At 44.1% G+C, this 22,732-nt stretch overlaps 1 long non-coding RNA gene across 1 annotated transcript; it reads left to right on the plus strand.

Moving 5' to 3' along the window:
* The first annotated feature begins 13,532 nt into the window (after positions 1-13,532).
* On the plus strand, positions 13,533-16,945 carry LOC125521834 (uncharacterized). Its single transcript, XR_007289463.2, has 3 exons — positions 13,533-14,012; positions 14,438-14,720; positions 16,778-16,945. It is a non-coding gene; the product is annotated as an uncharacterized LOC125521834 (long non-coding RNA).
* The last annotated feature ends 5,787 nt before the right edge of the window (positions 16,946-22,732 follow it).

Consider the following 22,732-nt stretch of genomic DNA (forward strand, 5'->3'; position numbering starts at 1 on the left):
TTTTTTCTTTCTCTCTTTTTTTCTCTGACTTTTTTTACTTTTTTTCTCTCTGTCTTTTTGTTCTCTCTCCCTCTTTCCAAAACAAACTAGATAAGATATAGATTGGATCAAGCGAAGATGTGAACGATCTCAACTATGATTATGACAATGAATGATGTGTAGCATGTGGTGGAAATTAATGGATGGGTGATGGAAAATGGAAGGGATAACGATGCAGCGGCGGCGTGACTAATGTGAACAGAACTCGAAACTCTAAACGAACTAGTCACTAAGACCAGCAACTCGACACGATGATGCAAATGATAATTCAACTATGCAAGCAATGAAAGGAAAATTGCAAAGGCTCAGACTGGCTTGGACAAAGGATGAATAGATCTAATTTTTTGTGGCTTTTTCTTGGACAATAGGTAAGAAAATAAATCTAATATAGGGAAAACTGGAAATTCTCACCGAGCAACCTAAAAACTGATACCACTTGATAGAGGCGGGGGTCCCGGTCTTTTGATGAGATGATAACAATCGATTTGGTGGAGACGACTTTGACGATCCGACTACAAACATGCACGACGTTGCGCCTTAGGAATCGCTAAACCAATCTCCTGAGGTTACTGACGATGCCGGAAGCACGGGCAGCCTGACCACGAAGGTCTATTCCTGCAAGCAATCGTAGAACGAGCAAGAATATGATAAAGAAATCTGAATATTGCAAATATATATGAAGTATTGATAATGGTGGGGATCCGTAAGCGGTCTTGGTCTGGTCGTTGGACACAAATGAAGTACACGAAGTTGCAATGGCTAACTTTTAACTAAACAAATCCCAAGGAAAAAAGCTACTAGATGGATCTACTTATATAGGAGAAAGGGGTGGCGGCCAAGGAGGTGGGAGGACGTCCCAAGGCAGCCTAAAACTAACTCTAGGTCATACAAGGCTCGTGGGCCCAAGTGGAGGTGATGCAACACCTTTGAACTTGTTGTTTGACTCAGATTCTGCTCCAGCGTCAGATTGTTTCGTCGATATCTCAACGCTCCGGACAAATTTGAAGGTGAATCCAATTGGGTTGGAAAGAGAACGAAATCTAATTTCCAACAAAAAAATAATCACCCAATTCGGAGTCCGTATGAAAAAGTTGTTGGCGTTTTGAGTCAGGTATGTCTGTGTAGTCCGAATCTGAATCCAGAACGTGAGAGACTTGGACTCTATCTTCTCTTGGCCCAAAAGTGACGTGAGAGAACTTTTTGAACAGAAACTAAACTTCTCTTTCCCTTATCTTCATATGGGGATTGTACAAATGTCCCATACACCTGCAATTAGACAAAACACAAAAGTTTGTGAAGTAGTTTTGTCCTGGATGACATAAATAAATTATTGCATAGTTTGCATTAGAAACCACCTCACAAATATACATGTATGCAATATTTTTGGTCATATCCAAGGTAGAAGAAAATAATCGACAAAGAGAGAGAAAAAATAATGGAAGCTACAGGGGAGGAGAAGACGAACACGGGGTTTGGCGCTAGGCATAGAATCTTCGGAGTTTGGCCGCGTTCCAGGGGTTCGGCTCGAGGCGATTGTCTGGTGCATCGCGAAGATGGTACACCCCTTCGGTGAGGACTTCGTCAATTATGAAGGGAACCTCCCATTTGGGCTTGAGTTTGTCCTTTTTCTTCTCCGGCAGGCGTAGAACAAGTTCGCCAATGTTGTAAGTCTTGGCCCGTACTTCTCTGCTTTGATATCTTCGAGCCTGCTATTGGTAAAATGCTGAACGGGTTTTTGCGACATCGCGTTCCTCCTCCAGGGCATCTAGGCCGTCTTGCCGATCAAGCTCGGCTTCTCTCTCTTCGTACATACGCACTCGGGGTGAGTCGTGAATAATATCACAGGGCAATACGGCCTCTGCGCCATGCGCCATGAAGAAAGGTGTGTATCCGGTAGTGCGGTTGGGCGTGGTCCGCAGCCCCCAGAGTACAGAGTCAAGCTCCTCAACCCAGTTCTTGTCCGATTCTTTCAAGGACCGCACTAGTCTGGGCTGGATGCCGCTCATAATGAGACAGTTGGCCCGTTCGACTTGACCATTGGTTTGTGGGTGGTAGACGGAGGCGTAATCGAGTTTAATACCCAGATTAGTACACTAAGTTTTTACTTCGTCGGCTATGAAATTGGAGCTGTTGTCAGTGATGATGCTGTGTGGGACACCATAATGGTGCACAACGCCGGATATGAAGTCTATCACCGGGCCGGATTCGCCCGTTTTGATCGGCTTAGCCTCTATCCACTTAGTGAATTTGTCCACCATAACCAGTAGATATTTTTTCTTATGGCTTCCCCCTTTAAGGGGTCTGACCATATCGAGTCCCCATACCGCAAAGGCCAAGTGATGGGGATTGTTTGTAGGGCGGTGGGGGCATATGTCTTTGATTGGCAAAGAGTTGGCATCCGTTGCAACGTTGGACAAGGTCCTGTGCATCTGCTCGGGCTGTTGGCCAATAATCCTGTACGGAAGGACTTACTAACAAGGGCCCGAGCTACGGCGTGGTGACTGCCGAGTCCGGCATGGATTTCAGCCAAGAGCTGCCGCCCCTCTTCCTCGGATACACATCGTTATAGGACTCTGGTGGCGCTTTTCTTATAGACTCTCCATCATGAACCTTGTAGGCTTTTGAACGCCGGACAATGCAGCGGGCCTCATTCTGGTCCTCGGTAAGCTCTTTCCTGTTGAGGTAGGCCAGGAAGGGTTCAGTCCATGGGGCAATGACTGCCATGATGAGATACGCCGATGGTGTTATTTCGATGGCTGAGCCCCCGACGACGTCGGTGTTTCCAGGATCTCGGATTATGTTTGATTCCAGACTTGTATTGCCGTTTTCCCCCTGCCACACCATGGATGGCTTAAAGAGCCTTTCCAGGAAAATGTTAGGTGGGACGGGTTCGCGCTTAGCGCCGATACGAGCAAGAACGTCCATCGCTTGATTACTTTCTCGGGCCACATGATGGAACTCGAGTCCTTCAAACCGGTCTGACATTTTGATGACCGCATTACGATACACTGCCATCTTTGGATCTTTAGCGTCGAAATCTCCGTTTATTTGAGATATTGTGAGGTTCGAGTCCCCGCGTACCTCGAGGTGTTGTATGCCCATGGAGATAGCCATCTGGAGACCATGTAATAAGGTCTCGTATTCAGCTGCATTATTGGAGGCTGTGTATAGTATTTGGAGAACGTACTGGACGATGTCTCCCATAGGGGACGTTAAGACGACCCCCGCTCCTAATCCTGTCAGCATTTTGGAGCCGTCGAAGTACATGACCCAATTGGATTATGTGCCATACTCTTTAGGGAGTTCGGCCTCTGTCCATTCGGCGACGAAGTCGGCCAGTACTTGGGAGTTGATGGCTTGACGTGGTTTATATGTAATATCTAATGGGAGGAGTTTGATGGCCCATTTGGCAATCCGGCCTGTAGCATCACGGTTGTTTATGATGTCATTGAGGGGTACTTCGGAGGCCACCATGATCGAACACTCCTAAAAGTAGTGACGGAGCTTTCGGGATACCATGAAGACCGCATATGCTATTTTTTGATAATGAGGGTACCGAGATTTGCATGGTGTAAGGACAGTTGATACGTAGTATACTGGCTTCTGAAGCGGGAATTTATGTCCGTCCTGTTCTCGTTCGACGACGAGTACAACACTCACTACCTGGTGTGTTGCCGATATGTATAATAACATCGGTTCACCGGCGTTTGGTGCGGCCAGTATTGGATTTCTCGCAAGAAGGGTTTTTATTTCCTCCAATCCGGCTGTTGCCGCGTCCGTCCACTCAAAGTGGTCGGTTCGCCGTAGAAGGATAGAGTGGCAGTGCCTTTTCTCCCAATCTGGAGATAAAGCGGCTTAGAGCTGCTACGCAGCCCGCAAGCTTTTGCACTTGCTTAAGATCCGTTGGCCTAGCCAGTTGTGACAGAGCTCGGATTTTTCCTGGGTTTGCTTCGATTCCTCTATTCGAGACGATGAAGCCCAGTAGTTTTCTAGCAGGGACGCAGAAGACACACTTTTACGGGTTGAGTTTAATGTCATATGCCTGGAGGTTGTCGAATGTAAGACGTAAGTCGTCTATTAGTGTCTCGACGTGCCTGGTTTTGTCGACGACGTCATCGACGTAAGCTTCTACTGTTTTGCCGATCTGTTTCTCCAGGCATGTTTGAATCATGCGTTGGTACATGGCGCCTGCGTTCTTGAGCCCAAAGGGCATGGCGTTGAAGCAGAATGGCCCGTATGGGGTGATAAATGTTGTTCCGGCTTGATCGGACTCCTTCATTTTGATTTGATGGTATCCGGAATATGCATCGAGGAAACACAATGAGTCGTGTCCTGCAGTGGCGTCGATGATTTGATCAATGCGGGGGAGGGGGAAGGGATCCTTAGGGCAAGCCTTATTGAGGTCTTTGAAATCGACACATAGGCACCAGGATTTGTCCTTCTTTGGTACCACCACCAGGTTTGCCAACCAGTCCGGGTGTTTGATTTCTCTAATGAATCCGGCCTCGATGAGTTTGGCCAGCTCTTCCCCGATTGCTTGTTGCTTAGGTTCGTAAAAGCGCCGAAGTGATTGCTTGACCAGTTTGAACCCCTTTAATATATTGAGGCTATGTTCGGCCAGCTCGCGTGGGATCCCTGACATATCTGAAGGGTGCCAGGCGAATATGTCCCAGTTTTTGTGCAGGAATTCTTGTAGTGCGATGTCAACTGTTGGGTTCAGTTGAGCTCCGATAGATGTTGTCTTCTTGGGGTCCCTTGGGTGGACCTGGAATTTGACTATTTCCTCTACCGGTTTAAATGATGTGGATTTAGGGCGTTTGTCGAGGATTACGTCGTCCCTGTCCACCGTGGAGCGTAGTGCAGTTAATTCGTCGGCTGTGAGGGCTTCGGATAGCTCCTCCAGGGCCAGGGATGCGGTTTTGTTTTTGGCATGGAGTGCTATGTCCGGATCACTGACAAGAGTGATTATACCGTTTGGTCTGGGCATCTTGAGCTTCATATACCCGTAATGGGGTATGGCATGAAAGCGTGTAAAAGCATCCCGCCCCAACAGGGCGTGATATTCGCTCCTGAAAGGGGCCACTTAGAAAGTTATTTCTTTGGACCGGTAGTTCTCCCGCATGCTGAATACTACGTCAAGTGTGATTTTGCCCGCGCACCGCGCCTCCCGACTAGGAATCATTCCTCGGAAGGTTGTGTTGCTTTGCATGCTGCGGCTCCTGTCTATTTCCATTTTATGGAGTGTGTCCTCATAAATGAGGTTTAGTCCACTGCCGCCGTCCATGAGGACCTTGGTAAGTCGAAACCCGTCCATGATGGGACTGAGGACTAACGCAGTTGGCGCTCGCACTGTTCTATACTTTTGTTCGTCGCCGGCGTTGAATGTTATAGTTGTGTCATTCCAGGGGTTTATCGTAGCAATTTGGCAGACTTCGGCAAGCTTGCGGAGCGCCCTTTTGCGCTTGTTATTTGAAGCGAATGTCTCAAAGACCGTCAATACTCTTGAGTTATCGTCCACTGGGGGAAACCGTTCTGAGTCGTCCTTGATAAGGATATCCTCGCCGCTTTTCGCTACCTGTCATAGTATCCAGCATGCTCTAAGGCTGTGGGTTGCCACAGTATTTTGTGTTGTATGTATTTTTCATGGGCTAGCGAGCCACCCGGTCAGAACAGTGACGTGCCGCATAACGGTTTTTTGTTTCTTGACTGTTGGACTGGGCGTGCCGCGAGGGTGTGCCCTTTTCGCCTGTAGGGGGAGTTGAGTTGAGACTGGCAGTTCCCAGCGAGCTGCCTGAGTTTTCCAGGTGCTCTCCATCACACTGTATTTTCGTACGATGGTTGCTAAGTCAGCAAATTTTAGTATGCGGCGGCGATTGATGGTGTTGAGGATTCCTCCGTCCGCGCAATTGTTGTAGAATGCTGATTTTGCGTCTTCGTCACGGCAATCTTTTACCTTGTCCTTGACAAGGAGGAATCTGGCCCAGAAGTGGTGGACTGTTTCCTGATACTGATGTTTTATGCTCACGAGAGTGTCTAAATCCGGGTGGGTGGGTGGAATTAAATCCGAACCCCGACCCGGCCGATTATCCGGAGTCTGATGATCTTCCGGGCTTAACAGTCCGGGTTCCAGAATACCTTCTGATTGTTTAGGACCGTCGTCCGATGCTATGTTCGGAAGGCTGGTCACATCCTTTCGCGGGTGGGTATCCGGCTTTTCCTGGTCGGCGATCCGGACATAGTCCGTCTTCAGTATAGGAGAAAACTCGTCATCCTGCTCCACGACTACCGCAATCTGGTGGGTGACCGGTAGGGTCTCGATTTCTCCTTGATTGGTTTTAAGACCGATCTGGTCGTAGTCTGTGGCTATTTCGAAAGCGGCGATGCGATCTAGGAGTTCGTTCAAAGATGAAAGCTCTGCCGGATCCATCTGCTTGGAGTGATCGGAGTTGATGCGAAGTGGGTTTTCGATGGCCCGAGAGGTCATCGTCGGCTCAACGGCCGAACGGGCGATCATAGTAAAGCCGCCCAACCAGAGGGTTTGGCCCGGGGCCAGAGCTCCTCCAGGGGTGATGTTGTCTTTAAGGACAAGGCGAGCCATCGAGCCTTTTGTCGACGGCACGGTGGAACTCTCAATGAAAGCCCCAATGTCGGTGTCAAAACCGGCGGATCTCGGGTAGGGGGTCCCGAACTGTGTGTCTAGGATCGATAGTAACAGGAGACATGGGATACAATGTTTACCCAGGTTCGGGCCCCCTCAATGGAGGTAATACCCTACGTCCTGCTTGATTAGTATTGATGAATATGGGTGTTACAAGAGTTGATCTACCACGAGATCTTGATGGCTAAACCCTAGAAGCCTAGCCTATATGACTATGGTAATGAATATATCCTTTCTGGACTATCCCCTCCGGTTTATATAGACACCGAGGGGATCTAGGGTTTACATAGAGTCGGTTACATAAGAAGGAATCTTCATAGTCGGTCGCCAAGCTTGCCTTCCACGCCAAGGAGAGTCCAATCCGGACTCAGGTATAGTCTCCGCCCTTCATGTCTTCACAGCCCATTAGTCCGGCCCACTAGATAACAGGCCGGACGGCCGAGGACCCCTTAGTCTAGGACTCCCTCATCAACCCCCACCCGCCGCGTCACCCGGCACTGATGAACCCGCAGAGACGCCGAGGCCACACGTGCACTTACCAGGCCGGGACATCGATTCTGCGCAGACCACCACACTCGCCGCCCACCGCCGCTAATCACCATCGGAGCTCCAACCGCTCGTAGTTGCCTTGCCTAACCAGGGGACCTGGCTGGGCTACCTGCTAATCCCACGACCAAAGCAGGATTTTTTTAATGGCCAGGAGCTACCCGTGTGCCAAAAGTTGAGAGGTAATCTTACGTTGTGCGGGCGTGAAAAAAAATTGAATCCACACGGCCGAGCGACCGAATCCTTGGCTCGGTAGATGGATCGGGGTGAAGAATTACTTATTGTTCACCCTGGGTCCTTAATAGACTTTATATATGTATATATGTGTGTGTGTGTGTGTGTGTGTGTGTGTGTATGGGTGTGTGTGTGGGGGGGTCGCGCTATTCGTCACCCTGGTTGAGGAATAGTTATTCTTCACCTCCCTCTATTTTACCATCAATGCATCGTAATTTTACGTTCCATAAGTTTTGTCTTATTTCCGACGTAAAAAAAGACCGTAATAAAATATATAATCGCTGTAAAAAATATTTTATGTTATGTAAAATTACAAACGTAAAAATATAGTCTAAAATACACGTAAACTACAATTTTCTTGTCTTATGACCTACTCCCTCCGTTCCTAAATATATGTCTTTCTAGAGATTTCAACAAGTGACTACATACGGATCAAAATGAGTGAATCTACACTCTAAAATATGTCTATATACATCCGTATGTGATAGTTCATTTGAAATCTCTAAAAAGACAAATATTTAGGAACGGAGGGAGTATATTTTTATTTTCTTATGTCAAATTTTACGTAGTGAATAAATAGGAATGTAACTATTTGAATTCTAAACGTAATTTAATTATGAAATGATCGTAAGATTACCTCGGATGAAGAAATACTTATTCTGCACCCCGGATGATGAATAGTAACACTATATATATACGCTATTTGTCACCCAGGGTGAAGAATTGTTATTCTTCACCCCACCCATCATGTACGCACCAGGACAACCCCACGCTTGTAAAATTACGGACCTGAAGCAACAGACCAGGCCCCTTGTGCCACACAGCCAACGTAAGAAATAAACCAACCCGAGGTAAATTTATGGTTTCGAGGAGACCTATCGGGCCAACGCCCACCGCAGTCAAACACAAAAGTGTTGAGGTAAATGGGTCAACATGCTTGCTTTGACTCCACGATCGATGCGCCTCCGGTCGTTGGAGGTAGCCAGGTAGGGTTACGCTAACAGAAATTTATTGATTACAAATCAATGGAAACCTTTTACACAGTAACAGAGCTAGCTTGGAGTTACAAAGCTAGAAAGGTAGTCTAGGTCTATGAGTGAGGAAGGAAATCGTAGGAAAAAATTGATACGCTAATATTGGTATTTCAAGTCTGCCCAATACATAGTGTTACTGATATTTTGAATATTTTAAAATCTCTAGTAAACACACCAGGCCTCTCGCAATCTACGAGTCTTCCCTCGTTTTGGGTTGTTCAACAAGAGGTGTTGCTTCAACACGCAGTTTCCAGTCAAAGCTCTCTTCCTCCGATTGCCCTTGGCAGGGGCAAGAATTTGTTGAGAGATGAGTAAATACTATAGTACTAGTAAATAGGACAAAATCGTAGTTAATCCCAACAAGTTTCTTGCCAGAATTTTACATAACAAAAATGGGAAATGCATGTTATGCGGTTACAGCGGCAGCATACATAATAAGAGTGACTCCATTCTCAAAGTTAGCATACATTCAGTTGATTAGCATCTGCCCGGAATGGGGGCAAGATGTGAAATTACATCAATATACTTGGAAACAGGCTTTGTATTTTTGCTATCGGCCAGAGTTTCATCTCCGCTCCTTAAGTTAATATTCACATCTTTTGCGTAATAGTGCAGTTATGCCCAACTTCTGCGATCACATCACACAAGGATCATGGACTGATTACAGGCCACGATTACAACATGAGCACGACAGCAAGCATGCACATGTTGAAAGATAGAACATCCGCTGAAAGATAGAACATCCGCTGACTAAATGACCTGCAGGGAAAACATTAGCACTGCACTATGACCCTAAAATCTATGTACCAAAATATAGAAAAAAATCCTGACAATTAGATTATAGTATAATAAAACAGAATGGCAAAGACACTGCAGTATATAATAACAATGAAAGTTAGTTATCAACAAAACTTAACTAAGTAAGTTAAATGGGCAAATGGATTTGATTTTGTTAACCAGTTAGAATAAGGTAATAGTGGCTCACGTGCTTGAGGCCGGTGCGGGGCATGCAGCATCTGGTGAAGAACTGGAGCCATCGGTGCACTTTATGTGGCAATCTCCATCTGCAAGGGAGAACGGCAAAACCGTCATCGAAGAAGCATTAGAGCAACAAAAGTCCTCCTGAACCTTCATTTCTGGGGAGGGCAGGTAAATGTAAAATATATCAATTCATAAGCATGGTAAAACAACAAAAGGAAATATAAAAATAGTTTTGGTGATTTTGAACAAGATAGATGTAACAGCAGGGAGGAAACAAAGGCAGTTTGGGCTCACAAGAATAGAAGTGACACAATAAGCTGCTGTACTATGTAATAAAAAAAATTACACAAAAAAAAACTATTCCAAGTCAGAGAAGTATACTTGTATTGGGCTGCAAAGTCTGTTCCAAGAAAGTGAAACCAATTTTAATCATAAGGAACAAACCAAGTACAATTTAGAAGAAATAGCAGTAAATTCATACGTACAAAATGCAGAAAGTTAGAGGAATTCTTATACTTCACCCTACCCATCTCGCGAACCAGACAAATCACCCTGGGTGAAGAAACCTGGGTGAGGAATTCTTAATCCTCACCCAGGACCGACTATTCAAAAACCAATTAAAACGATATATTTGTTCATCCAGCTTATGGTGAGTTATGTCACTGTGTTTTACCGATGAGTACAACGTACGCAGACCTATGGATGAGAGAAAACCTACAGATCTATCCCTCAGCGTCTCAGCAAACCTATGCACGGTGCCATGTTTTATTTGCACAACCACAACTTCGATAATTGCTCTTCATCTTCAAGTCTCTTACAAACACCTTCACCACCTCGCTTTGGTGGCAGAGTTCCCATTCCTCATTTTCCTGGCAAATCAGAAAACAGAGAGCAAGTACGAGATTACTGGTGAACTAAACTTGCAATTAAAAAGAAAAAAAAATCAATTTTCCCTACCAAAAATATCAGATTCTTCACACTTGGCGAAAACTTCTTTAGTTGCACAACCAGACTGATTTTCCAAAAATACAAATATACCCCAAGATGTAGTGGCCCTTATGGCCTAGCACCCAGCAACGTCACACGACAAGTTGTACTATTCTAGTATCTTTGTGTTATATTCTTAGTAGCATTACCGCACCGAATCTTATCCTAAAGGATAATGTGAATTCAATCATATTTGATCAACGTAAATTAACTCTTACTCAAAAACTGAGAGACTAAAATCTAGGATCAGCCAATAATTAAATAATAGTAAGAAATCATAGCACGTATAGAAAGACACCCGCTATATACCTAAAAAGATTCTAGATCATGGTTAATCAAGCAACTGCAGCTTCTAGTGCATGCTAAATAATTATATTACATACTACTAAATTTATTTATTCTATGAGTTGTGCTTCATTACACCCTCCTTTGGAAAGTTCACAATTTTTGAGAAAGATATATGGTTTAGATTAAAACTTACCCCTCACTTAAAAAGGTATTCTCTCCGTCCGAAAAAGCTTGTCCCAAGCTTGTCCCTCAAATGGATGTATTTAGCACTAACTTGGTGCTAGATACATCCATTTGAGGGACAAACTTTTTCGAACGGAGGAAGTATTAGCAGTATGGATAATTTGTGTGTTAAAAAATTAGAGGCCAACCAACTGCGCAGCCCGGCCGAGGCCCTCGACCTGTATCCTAGCCCGCAGGCCGTAGACTAGTGAGACCATGGGAGTACAACACGTGGGCGCACGTCTTTTTCGCCGCCCTCCCCGTCGACTCCATCCCAGAAATCCGGCAGCACTGCGGCCATTGCTTGGCTGTTGGGCGTGCTGGGAGTGAACGCCACAACCTTCTAGCGCAAGTCATTGGACAACCAATTCACACTCATCTAGGATCTAGCCGCATGGGTCAGCTCATCGGCACCATTGCTCAAGGTCGCGCTCATATTCAAATTCAAGTCTGGACTTCTCTTGAATACCTAATTCAAGTCTGGACTTCTCATTGTTTAGAAATTCCACCAAAAGAATTGTAAGTCACAGTTTTCAGTTAGAAACATTAAATTGCAGCTTAATATAAGGTTTATAGACCGACTAAAAAATAAAGCATCATGCTAAAAATGTTAATGCACACGCTCCATCTTTTCCACTCAGATACTCTATTTACCATTGACCAGAACTGTATGCATAGATTTTTTTTCTTGGCAAAGGTGCTAACAGGTACACACAAATGTAACCTGCATGCTCTATTTTAGCACTTATTAATTATTTTTCAACAGAAATTACCTATCTCCACACATCCATGGTGAAGATATTCTTCTATATGTAGTAAATAATACCATTATTTTAGACAAGGAACCTACACAAGTAGGTAGCACAATGGACCATGAGAATTGGCAGAACCTAATATGAAATAGCTAGGAAAAGGGAGCATAAGGCAAAGAAGACTTTTTTATCAATAGTATGTAAAATCAATATCTACATCTATAAATGATTAAATGAGCATCATCTTCAGCATCACAAAACATGAAGTGCATGCACCTCTAATTGATGCCCCCCGGTTCATGATTTGAACATATCGAGGCCAAGAATCATGGCAAAAAAAAGAATCATGGCATGATGGCAAGCAAGCAAAAATGAACTTCTGATCATCCACCACCAAGAATTTCAGTGGTTCCATTCAAACCAGAGCTATAACAAATTTTAAAATCACAACATAAAGAGAAGGTTGCTGTTTCGGATGGCATTGAAATCAGATCAGTCAACTAAATTCAGCTAGAAACAATATACCTATAACATTTTGTAAATCACAACATAAAGAGAAGGTTGTTGCTTTTGCATGACATGGAAAGAAGATCAGTCTATGATCAAATTCAGCTAACAACAGTATACCTAAGCTCTGAGAAAAATGCATCACCGAACCAACAAAAATAAAGGAAGAAATTGAATTTGGATAGACAGCCAAGCACAAATGCAGATGTATATGTCGAGCCTATGAGAAACATTACATGGCATTTGAAAAATGGAAACATCTAGGTTTGCAACAAAACAACAACTTTTGTTTGACCATTCTCAAATTATGTCATAAATTAAATGATTAATATAGGATTTCTAAAATACATTTAAGATTCAGAATGAGAGAAATACTACGGTGGTACGGTAGCTAATTCCTGATTAGGAATAAACTTATACACAGGCAAAAGCCAAATCATAAACCTAACTAGTAAAAAAAGATCTAAGTCAGATAGGATGTAAATTGACTCCTGATCTTTATACTCTTTCTGCACAATACTCATCCTGCATATGCGCGCGCACACATACAAAGAGACAAAAGAAAAGAGGCAAAGAGAGAAACCTGAATGTCTTAGCAGCTAGGACAAAAAGGCCATGGAAGCTCGTCCAACTGGTTGAAGAATTCGGGGCGTTGAATAGATGTTGCTGCTGCGAAGGCCATTGATCTTACGCGGGGTCAGCTTTCGCTGGTTGTAGGAAGGGGGAGGGGACAACCAACGTAGGCCGGGCCACAGCCAGCGCGACAAAGGGAGCGGAGGGTGGAGGCGGGTCGTGGCGCGGCCGCCGGCCGACGAGGCTGCCACCCGCCGGGAAGCCTCTCGAAACGCAGCTCGCCTCCACGCTGGAACCAGCCAACGAAGGCACCCCCAGCGTCGCACACATCCGAATCCACCTGCAGCTGCCGTCGGCTCGCCGCTGAAACCTACCGCCGCTCACCTCCGAACCGCATGCCTCTTCTGCTCCCAATAGATCCAGAAATTGCGGTAGTGGGAGCTCGACTGGAAAGTGGTGCAGGCGTGTGCGATGCAATGGAGCCAAGTCGGCCTGCCGGCTGGCTGGGTCGTTCGACCGGGGTGAAGAATTATTTATTCTTCACCCAGGGTCTTGAATAGACTATATATATATATATATATGTATATATATAAATATATGTATGTATGTATATAGGATAGAGCTATTCTGTTACTAGAAACAATATAATATTTTGTTACTCTTCGTCCTATATAGAGCGATCAGAGGCAATCTAACCCAAAAAGCCGAACTAATCGTTCTCGGCCCCAAACTAAAGGAGAAAAAAGCCCCACTCAGCCACCCGAGACCCATCGTCCCCAGCCACACGACCACACGACCCCCCTCCACCCCGCCGCCGCGACGACCTCCCCCAGCGCGCCGGCGGTCGGACCCTCCCCTTGCGCGCCGTCGCCTGACCCCTCCCCCAGCGCGTCGCCGCCCGAACCCTCCCCCAGCACACCGCCGCCTTCCCCATCTACCCAGCGCGCCGCCGCCAGCCCCCTCCCCCAGCTTGCCACGGTCGGCCCTCCCCCAGCGCGCCGCCGAGCGCCTCATCTACTACCGCCATCGCCTCACCTTCTCCTCCGCGGATAAGTTCATCGATGAGCGAGGACTCCAGATCGAGCCGGCCGACACCAACCTGCTGGCGTGCCACCCCCGCCCAAGCCATCTCCTCCACCACGGCGCCCCGCTGCCGATTCTAACCATGGGCACGCACAAGAGCCACCTCCGGTACGGCCCCTCCTCTCTCTGGATCGAGCATCTCACATGCATTCATGTGAGCTTTGCACTGATGAAACTTGAATTGTTGAACTGTTCATGCACATGTCACACCTGGTTTTATTTGAACTGTTCATGCTGACTTGGTAGCGGGTATTGTGAGTTCAATCCTCCCTACACAACAACAGTACAATGATAGGAAAAAATTCAGTTCAAAAAATTATATGCTGGAGGTTGATACTGAACCCATTTCCGGTTAACTCTAGCTGAACTTGTGTTTCGTTGATGCTGAACTTGTGTTTATGTCTGATTCTAAACTGTTGCGTATCAAAACATGCATGCACATTTTGTGTTCAAACAAATTTTGGTCCATTGACTGTTTGAACTTGCAACCTTGCTGCATTGAACTATGGTCTAAAAAAATTGAACTCATACAGGTACTTGGTGCAGACTTGGTAGCGGTGATATTTTGGTCTAATTATATATCAACAACAGTGCAATGACAGAAAAAAACATTAGTTCAAAATATATATGCAAGATGTTTGGGAGCTCCATGCCGTCACCCGCCGGCGCACCTCTGCCTCTCTGTGGGCAGTGGATCCTCCGCCACAGGTCAACCTCATGGCAGCGGGCAGTTCGACGCTCCCTGTCGTGCTATGTTCAACGCTCCCTCGAGCTCCACTAGAACTACTTTCCGGCTGCGTCTGCACCTCTGAAAAGGTACTAATTCGAACACTGAAGTTGGTTCTTCAAGCGATCGAACTGGATATCTGTATGATTCATAAAGTGATTGACAAAAAAAGTTACAAACAGAACAGTTGTTGATCTATGTTTCTGAACATGAGTGAGAGAAAAATCCTATGTGGAAAGTTCATATGACTCTCGTTGTTTTCAGTATATGGTCTAGTGGTGATCATGCATATGCTGTTTGATTTTGTCATGGAATATGTAAGAGCTAGTATCAGTTTTAGTACTTATGTTACGGCGGTTTGTTGACAAAAAAGTATATTAGTTGATCAGATGTTCAATCGTGCAAAAAGTGTAAGTTCATGTTTTAAAAGTTTGTATGTTCAAAGACGTAAACCTCATATGTTTAGGAAAGAGTTTGATTTTTTTCTAGAAGGTCATATATGAAATCTGAGGAAGTTTGGAGATGAACAATAAATAAGACGAGAAAAAAATTGTAAAACAATATGACAAAGTTCAACACGTATTACACTATCATCACTACATAAAGTAATCTACACTACTATTAAAAAAGCAAACATAAACTCTCCTAAAACCACACAACAAACTGTACACAAGATAACCAAGACCCTTGGATCAAATTAACTTAAACAAATCTTACTGCCGAGATTACATCAAGATCTGTAAATCCAAATCAACGACTCAGATCAAATGTTCTGCCTGGCAGACGCCGTGGTCTGCCAGGCATCGCCCGCAAAACATGCCGGTTCGACGTCTCTTTCCCCAGCAAGCGCGTAATCCTCGCTCAGATCCAGGCCCCTGCGCGTGGTTCCTCCCGCACCCAGGGGAGGTGGTGGCTACCATGGTGTCACGGAGCGGCGGGCGGTGGTGGCCCAGGGCCAGCACGTGGGCGTCTGGATCTCCGCCATCAAAGCGTGCCCGAGCTTCTTGTAATCCTCATGGCGGTGGCGACGACCATGGCGTAGCGGAGCCGTGACGGGTGGCGGCAGCCCAGTGTAAGTGTGCGGGGGGAGACGCGCTTCATGGCCGGCGTCCAGATCCGCGCCATCGAGCCGTGCCACAAGTTCTCAGAGGTGTGGCGCACTTCACAGGGAGCACGACCATGGTCGTATCTTAAGAAGCACAACAATGGGCGAATCCAAGGGAGAACGATAGAGCGCGGACAACCCCTGCTGCTTTCACTTCCAAGATTCCTGTCCTCCCACAAGAGCTGGAATCGCCTGCTCCGTGGCCGCAATTTCTAGGCGTCTTCTGCATCTTCCTTTGGATCCCTAGCTAGCGAGTCTGCATGTTCCTCTGAATTTCTCCCCATTCCCTAGCAGTAACCCTTTGATTTAGCCATAGCCAATGCAAATGGTGGCTGTACAGATCACTAGCTAGCTGAGTCTGCCTCTTCCTCTGAATTTCTCCTGATTCACTAGCGAGATGCAGTGCGATTATAAAAAAACGTATTGACAAGATGAATCTTGTGATTTCTGAAGTATAAACAATACATGCTAGATTTTACTCCAATTTGTTGTCCAAATTTCATTTTGATACATGTAGAGCGGCGGCGGCAGCGGCAGCGCATGATATAGTGGGCTAGGCCTGTGTCGGCGGCGGCAGGTCCATCTCCTCCCTCGAGAAGCAGCGGCGGCGTGGGACACAGCCGGCTCAGCCACAAAGATGGATTTCTCCGGCTGGGCATTTGAAAATGCCGATGTGCCGATGACTCCTAGCCTATGTTCCTCGACCTCGCGTCAGGGACGCATATGCCTGTGCGGTCCTCCTCGTGGTTAGCGATGCAGATGCCGCCGCTGTCGTTCCTCCCGCTGTCGCTGTTCCACTAACCATGGCAGCATGCTGTGTGAACACCCCAGGGAGGCACAGTGGTAGGAGCTGCACCGTGAAGCGTGTGGATGCCCACCAAATGTTCGATGAGTTCCTCTAATTGTTCTTTTTGTATAGCTAGCCCATTCTATTAGTCTCTCTTCTCCTATACACCATGCCTCGGTTCATCCATATATGATCTTATTTTGTTTTAGTTTTTACTAGATTTTAACACTGACCTTTGTTCAAATCCTATTCAGGTTAAACCATTGAAAGCGAGCACACAAAGCTGCAGAGGCAACAACTCCAAAGGAACCAGTACGGTGATGTGTTTACAGTATTCCTAAAATAAATGTAGTAATGCTGTGATTAATACTAACATTGATGGATCAGTCGTTTCTATTGAAAAAATCGTCATACTCCGTTAAGCCAGGTTCTATTCGTTTTGATTTTTAGCTATGCAAATTGTTCTCTGAGAATTTCTATTCATACAGTTTGACTGTCTAGCACATCATATGGTCATGTCAAGTATCGTTGCAAAGAAATGTCGCCAGTAACAATGATTAAAGTTCCCTGGATGGAGTATCTTACCACAATAAGTTTTGGTAGCTGCATTGGGGGGAATGGAGTGAGGATGGTGTGGGTTGTGCATTATTCCCTCCCCCACTAATGATTTTGCTGGTCAAACTTGGGATGTGATCAAGAAGGTGGGGAGGAAGCACCATAGTTTTACTAGTGGTGCTATTTTTAAGTGCACCGGAATTTAGCAACAAAAATAATGCATAAATAGTATGAATATCTTAGTTCGCACTTCTCAGCTGTGAGTACTGCACTTGGACGAGACTCCAAACTTCAATTGCTCACAGGTCCAAATTATTGGATACAACCTGATTTATAAGTTATCTTAAATTCCAAATTATGAGATGTTGACAATCTAAAATCATTACTTCTTTCGTAGGGAACATATATTTGTGTTTGATGAGGCAGATCAAATTTGTCATCGGTGATTTGCAGTCCCATGTTGACACTATTATTTCTCCGATTCCCAAAGTTAGACGAGCTTTACAATTTTTTGCTACATAGACGAAGTCAATTAAGGAAGTAGCAGGCATTAGCCTGAATATTCCTGATCATTTAAGTGTGCATGAGCAGGCTATAACCTTGAAGCAGTGTGCCATTATCATGCCTCTTGAACAGAAACTCTATATGCTTTGGAATTTTATCAGAAGGCATCTCAAGTAAAAATAGCAGGAACTTCAAATTGCCCATCTTTTAATTTAGTGTTGCTCACATTTAGGCTTATCCATGACAGACTTGCATTGGCAACTTGTGAAACTTCAAACCGTAGGCAGGAGGCAACAAAAAATAGTTGTTTGTCCCACAAAATACAATAAAAATTGAGTGCAATGTTGCTGTTAGTGTACCATTGAAGGGCATGATCATAACCCATGTACTGTTAATAAGCTTGTAAATCATTTTTATTGATTTTTTTGTATTAGTCAAGAGTTTGAGACATGCATTGCGCAAGAAGACGGGACAACATGATGTATATATGATTATGCATCAAATATTCATATCTCCAACATGCTGATTCTTTTCCATCTTTTGGGTGCTATTGTTGTGATATTTGATTCAAGAGGAATATTGATTCATAAAGAATGATGTTTCAAGTTATGTATGAGAGACTTTATCTTGGCAGAGATTCCTGCATACCTTGACTAAATAAATGAGAGGTTGATATTTAAAAAAATTATGTGTGAGACAAGAATTAGGTATTGTACACTTCATGTGAAATTTCAAATTTCCAAGAAGGTTATCCTATATCTTTTTTTGGAGGGAAGGTTATCCTATATATGGTTATATGTGTCAGCCGAGATGCGAGACGTGCACGCACGTGCAAGCTTACTAGTATCACAGAAAACCCTTGCTCACAAGATCACTAGGTATCAGTTCAATGTTTTCAGATGGCTTCAGTTTAGATTACTTAAAACTCTGAAGCTTGACATGCATATTTGGGGATGGGATTTTCAAGTACTAGTTTGGAAGTCAATCTAACCCCGCATCGGCATGGAGTGGTTTGTTGGTGGAGAAAGGGAGCAGTTTGGTGGTGCACATGGCGAGGAGCAAGATGAATACGTCGATAGGTGAGCAGATGTGGGTGTGCGATCTGCTACTGCACTTGAGCGGTTGATGACTTTGCTGTTGTGATTGAACCCGTCGAAACAGAAGCTGCTGCTATTGAACTTGTGCATGTGATGTTTCTTAGATATCCTTTTTGTGTGTGGTGTACTGAAATTATGTGTGATATGCGATCTGCTACTGCACTTGAGTGGTTGATGACTTTTTGCTTCGGTGATGCTTGATAACGGATGCCCATCTCTGAGACTTGCTATTCTCCACGGCATGCATTATGTGTGTCCAAACATTGCGAGCATAGATATGTAATTACATTATGCAAGCTCTCAATACTCTATACTACTCTTCCTAAATATAAGTCTTTCTAGAGATTTCAACAAGTGACTACATACGGAGCAAAATGAGTGAATCTACACTCTAAGATATGTCTACATACGGATGTATGCTGTAGTTCATTTGAAATGTCTAAAAAACTTATATTTAGGAACGGAGGGAGTATTTCTCTTTGATTCAAAAGTCATCAGTTCATGTTGAATTAAACAAAAATAGAAAACACACAAAAATAATTTTTTTGGAAAAAATAACATTCAGTTCAACGATATAAACCATGCAAGTTCGGGGACTATGATATCGTAAACTGTTGCAAAGTTACAAGGAAAAATTACCCCAAAAAGAGAGCAAAATCTAGTCAGTGAAAACACGCTCAGTACAAACCCATGCGGACATTAGTTCAAATACTCTTTTTTCAGAACCATTCAAAATTACTTTACAAAAAATAGCTCAGTACAAATACACACATACATCAGTACGAGTACTTTGTTTTTCACACGGGAAAACACGCTCAGTACAAAACCATATGGACATCAGTTCAAGTACTCTTTTTTTTGGAACCTTCCAAAATTACTCTGATAGAGGCAAAGGTGTCCCGATGTTTCGATGAGATGGTGGCTATCGCTTTCTGTGGGAGTCGACCTTGACGATCCGACTACGAACGTGCGAGACGTCGCGCCTTAGCAATCGCTAAACCAACTTCCGAGGGGTTATTGACCACGCCGGAGCACGATCAACCTGACCACGAGGGCCTGTTTCCTGCGAGCAAACGAAGAACAAGCAAGAAACTGAGATTGCAATCTGGATATTGCGAATATAAGATGAAAGCTTTATTGATCAAGGTGGGGTTCTGTGACGTCTTGGTCTGGTCGTTGGACACAAACGAAGTACGAGAAGTTGCAGCTATGGCGAACTTTTAATCTAAACAAAACCCAAAGTCTAAACGACGCCCTAAGGGCTGTATATATGGAGGAAGAGAGGGGAATTTCGTGGCCCTTGAGGGTGGGGTCCGAAACCAACCCTAACTCTTGTTTCCCCACACATACGGACTCTAAAAATAGCCTATACTTAAGTATTTCGAAATTACATGGGCCTGGCCCATTAATAAGGTGACGCAGCACCTAGAATAGCCTATGGACGAATATTATGAAGTGGCATCTTGTATATTTCGTCCATGGCTTCATGCACTCCTTATGGCGGCTTCAAAGTCCTGAAATCATCACTTGTAACTCCGTTCTTGATCCCCTTGCGCATGCCATCAACTCCATGCGTGTTCTTGCTCCAATGTTCATCCTTCTCCAAGCTAGGCCCTTCATTTGAAAGCAAAACAAATGTATCCAATTTAGGCAGCATCATAATCTCATGAACATTAGAATCATTACCAAGAAACGAAAGTACCTGGTAATTTAATTGGCGTGCGCGAGCTCTAGTAATTGGCCCAGTATATGTAACAGTAGGGGCTGTGGGTGTAACAATGGTATTGATGTCCTCATCATCCTCCCCTTCTTGAAATGAAGTCGTCCTCGACGGAAGCTCATCTTCCTCACCCAAATAAGGCTTCAAATCTGCAATGTTAAAAGTGGGACTAACCCCAAAATCTGCAGGTAGCTCAAGTTTATATGCATTATCATTTATTTTCTCTAAAACCTTAAAAGGACCATCAGCACGTGGCATTAGCTTTGATTTGCGCAGATTAGGAAATCTATCTTTACGCAAATGTAACCAAACAAGATCTCCAGGTGCAAACACAACATGTTTACTACCCTTATCTCCAGCAAGTTTATATTTAGCATTCATACGCTCAATGTTTTCCTTAGTTAACTCATGCATTTTTAAAATCAATTCAGAACGTTCTTTAGCATCAAAATTAACCTTCTCCGAAGATGGAAGAGGCAACAAATCAATAGGTGCACGAGGTAGGAAACCATACACAATTTCAAAAGGGCACATCTTAGTAGTAGAATGCAATGAACGATTATAAGCAAATTCAATATGAGGCAAGCATTCTTCCCACATTTTCTTGTTATTCTTCAAAACAGCCCTAAGCATAGTAGACAATGTTCTATTGACTACTTCAGTTTGTCCATCAGTTTGGGGGTGACAAGTAGTACTAAAAAGCAGCTTAGTCCCCAACTTAGCCCATAAACATCTCCAAAAGTGGCTAAGAAATTTAGTATCACGATCTGAAACAATAGTATTTGGCACACCATGTAAGCGAATAATTTCACGAAAGAACAAATCAGCAACATTAACAGCATCATCGCTTTTATGACATGGTATAAAGTGTGCCATTTTCAAGAACCTATCCACGACAACAAATATGCTATCCCTCCCCTTCTTTGTTCTAGGTAAACCTAAAACAAAGTCCATAGATATATCCTCCCAAGGAACACTAGGTACAGGCAAAGGCATATATAAACCATGAGGATTGAGTTGTGACTTAGCTCTTTGACATGTAGTGCAGCGAGCAACAAAACGCTCAACATCCCGTCTCATCTTTGGCCAAAAGAAATGTGTAGCAATTATATCCTCCGTCTTCTTGACGCCAAAGTGTCCCATTAATCCTCCTCCATGCGCCTCCTGCAACAACAAAAGACGAACGGAGCTAGCTGGAATGCATAGCTTGTTAGCACGAAACACAAATCCATCGTTAAGAACGAACTTGTTCCAAGTTCTCCCTTCCTTACAATTCTGCAATACATCTTTAAATTCAGCATCATTAACATATTGATCCTTGATGGTCTCCAAACCAAATATTTTAAAGTCAAGTTGTGAAAGCATAGTATAACGACGAGACAAGGCATCAGCAATAACATTTTCTTTACCCTTCTTGTGTTTAATCACATAAGGGAAAGTCTCAATGAATTCAACCCATTTAGCATGTCGACGGTTCAGTTTTGCTTGACTTTTAATGTGTTTCAAAGATTCATGATCAGAATGTATAACAAATTCCTTGGGCCATAAATAATGTTGCCATGTTTCTAAGGTCCGAACAAGAGCATATAATTCTTTATCATAAGTAGAATAGTTCAGACTAGGCCCACTCAATTTTTCAGAAAAGTATGCAACAGGTTTTCCATCTTGTAATAACACACCTCCTAATCCAATTCCACTAGCATCACATTCAAGCTCAAAAGTCTTATTGAAATTAGGAAGTTGGAGTAAAGGAGCATGTGTCAACTTATCTTTCAATACCGTGAAGGATTCTTCCTGTGCGGTACCCCAAACAAAAGGTACATCCTTCTTTGTAAGCTCGTTGAGAGGTGCAGCAATGGTGCTGAAATCTCTCACAAAACGCCTATAGAAACCAGCGAGGCCAAGGAAACTCCTCACTTGTGTGACCGTTTTGGGCTGCGGCCAACTCTCAATAGCTTCAATCTTGGCTTTATCAACTTCAATTCCCTGTGGAGTAACAACATAGCCAAGAAAAGATACTCGGTCGGTGCAAAAGGTGCACTTTCCAAGGTTACCAAACAAACGTGCATCACGTAGAGCAATAAAAACAGCACGTAAATGTTCCAAATGTTCCTCCAAAGATTTGCTATAAATCAATATGTCATCAAAGTAAACTACCACAAATCGTCCAATGAAAGCACGTAAAACTTCGTTCATTAACCTCATGAAAGTACTAGGTGCATTAGTTAACCCAAAAGGCATGACTAACCACTCATATAATCCAAACTTAGTTTTAAATGCTGTTTTCCATTCATCTCCCAATTTCATACGAATTTGATGGTAACCACTACGCA

Source organism: Triticum urartu, chromosome 7A, assembly GCF_056163025.1.
Source record: "Triticum urartu cultivar PI428250 chromosome 7A, HENAU_Tu73, whole genome shotgun sequence".
In the NCBI taxonomy this organism is placed as follows: domain Eukaryota; kingdom Viridiplantae; phylum Streptophyta; class Magnoliopsida; order Poales; family Poaceae; genus Triticum; species Triticum urartu.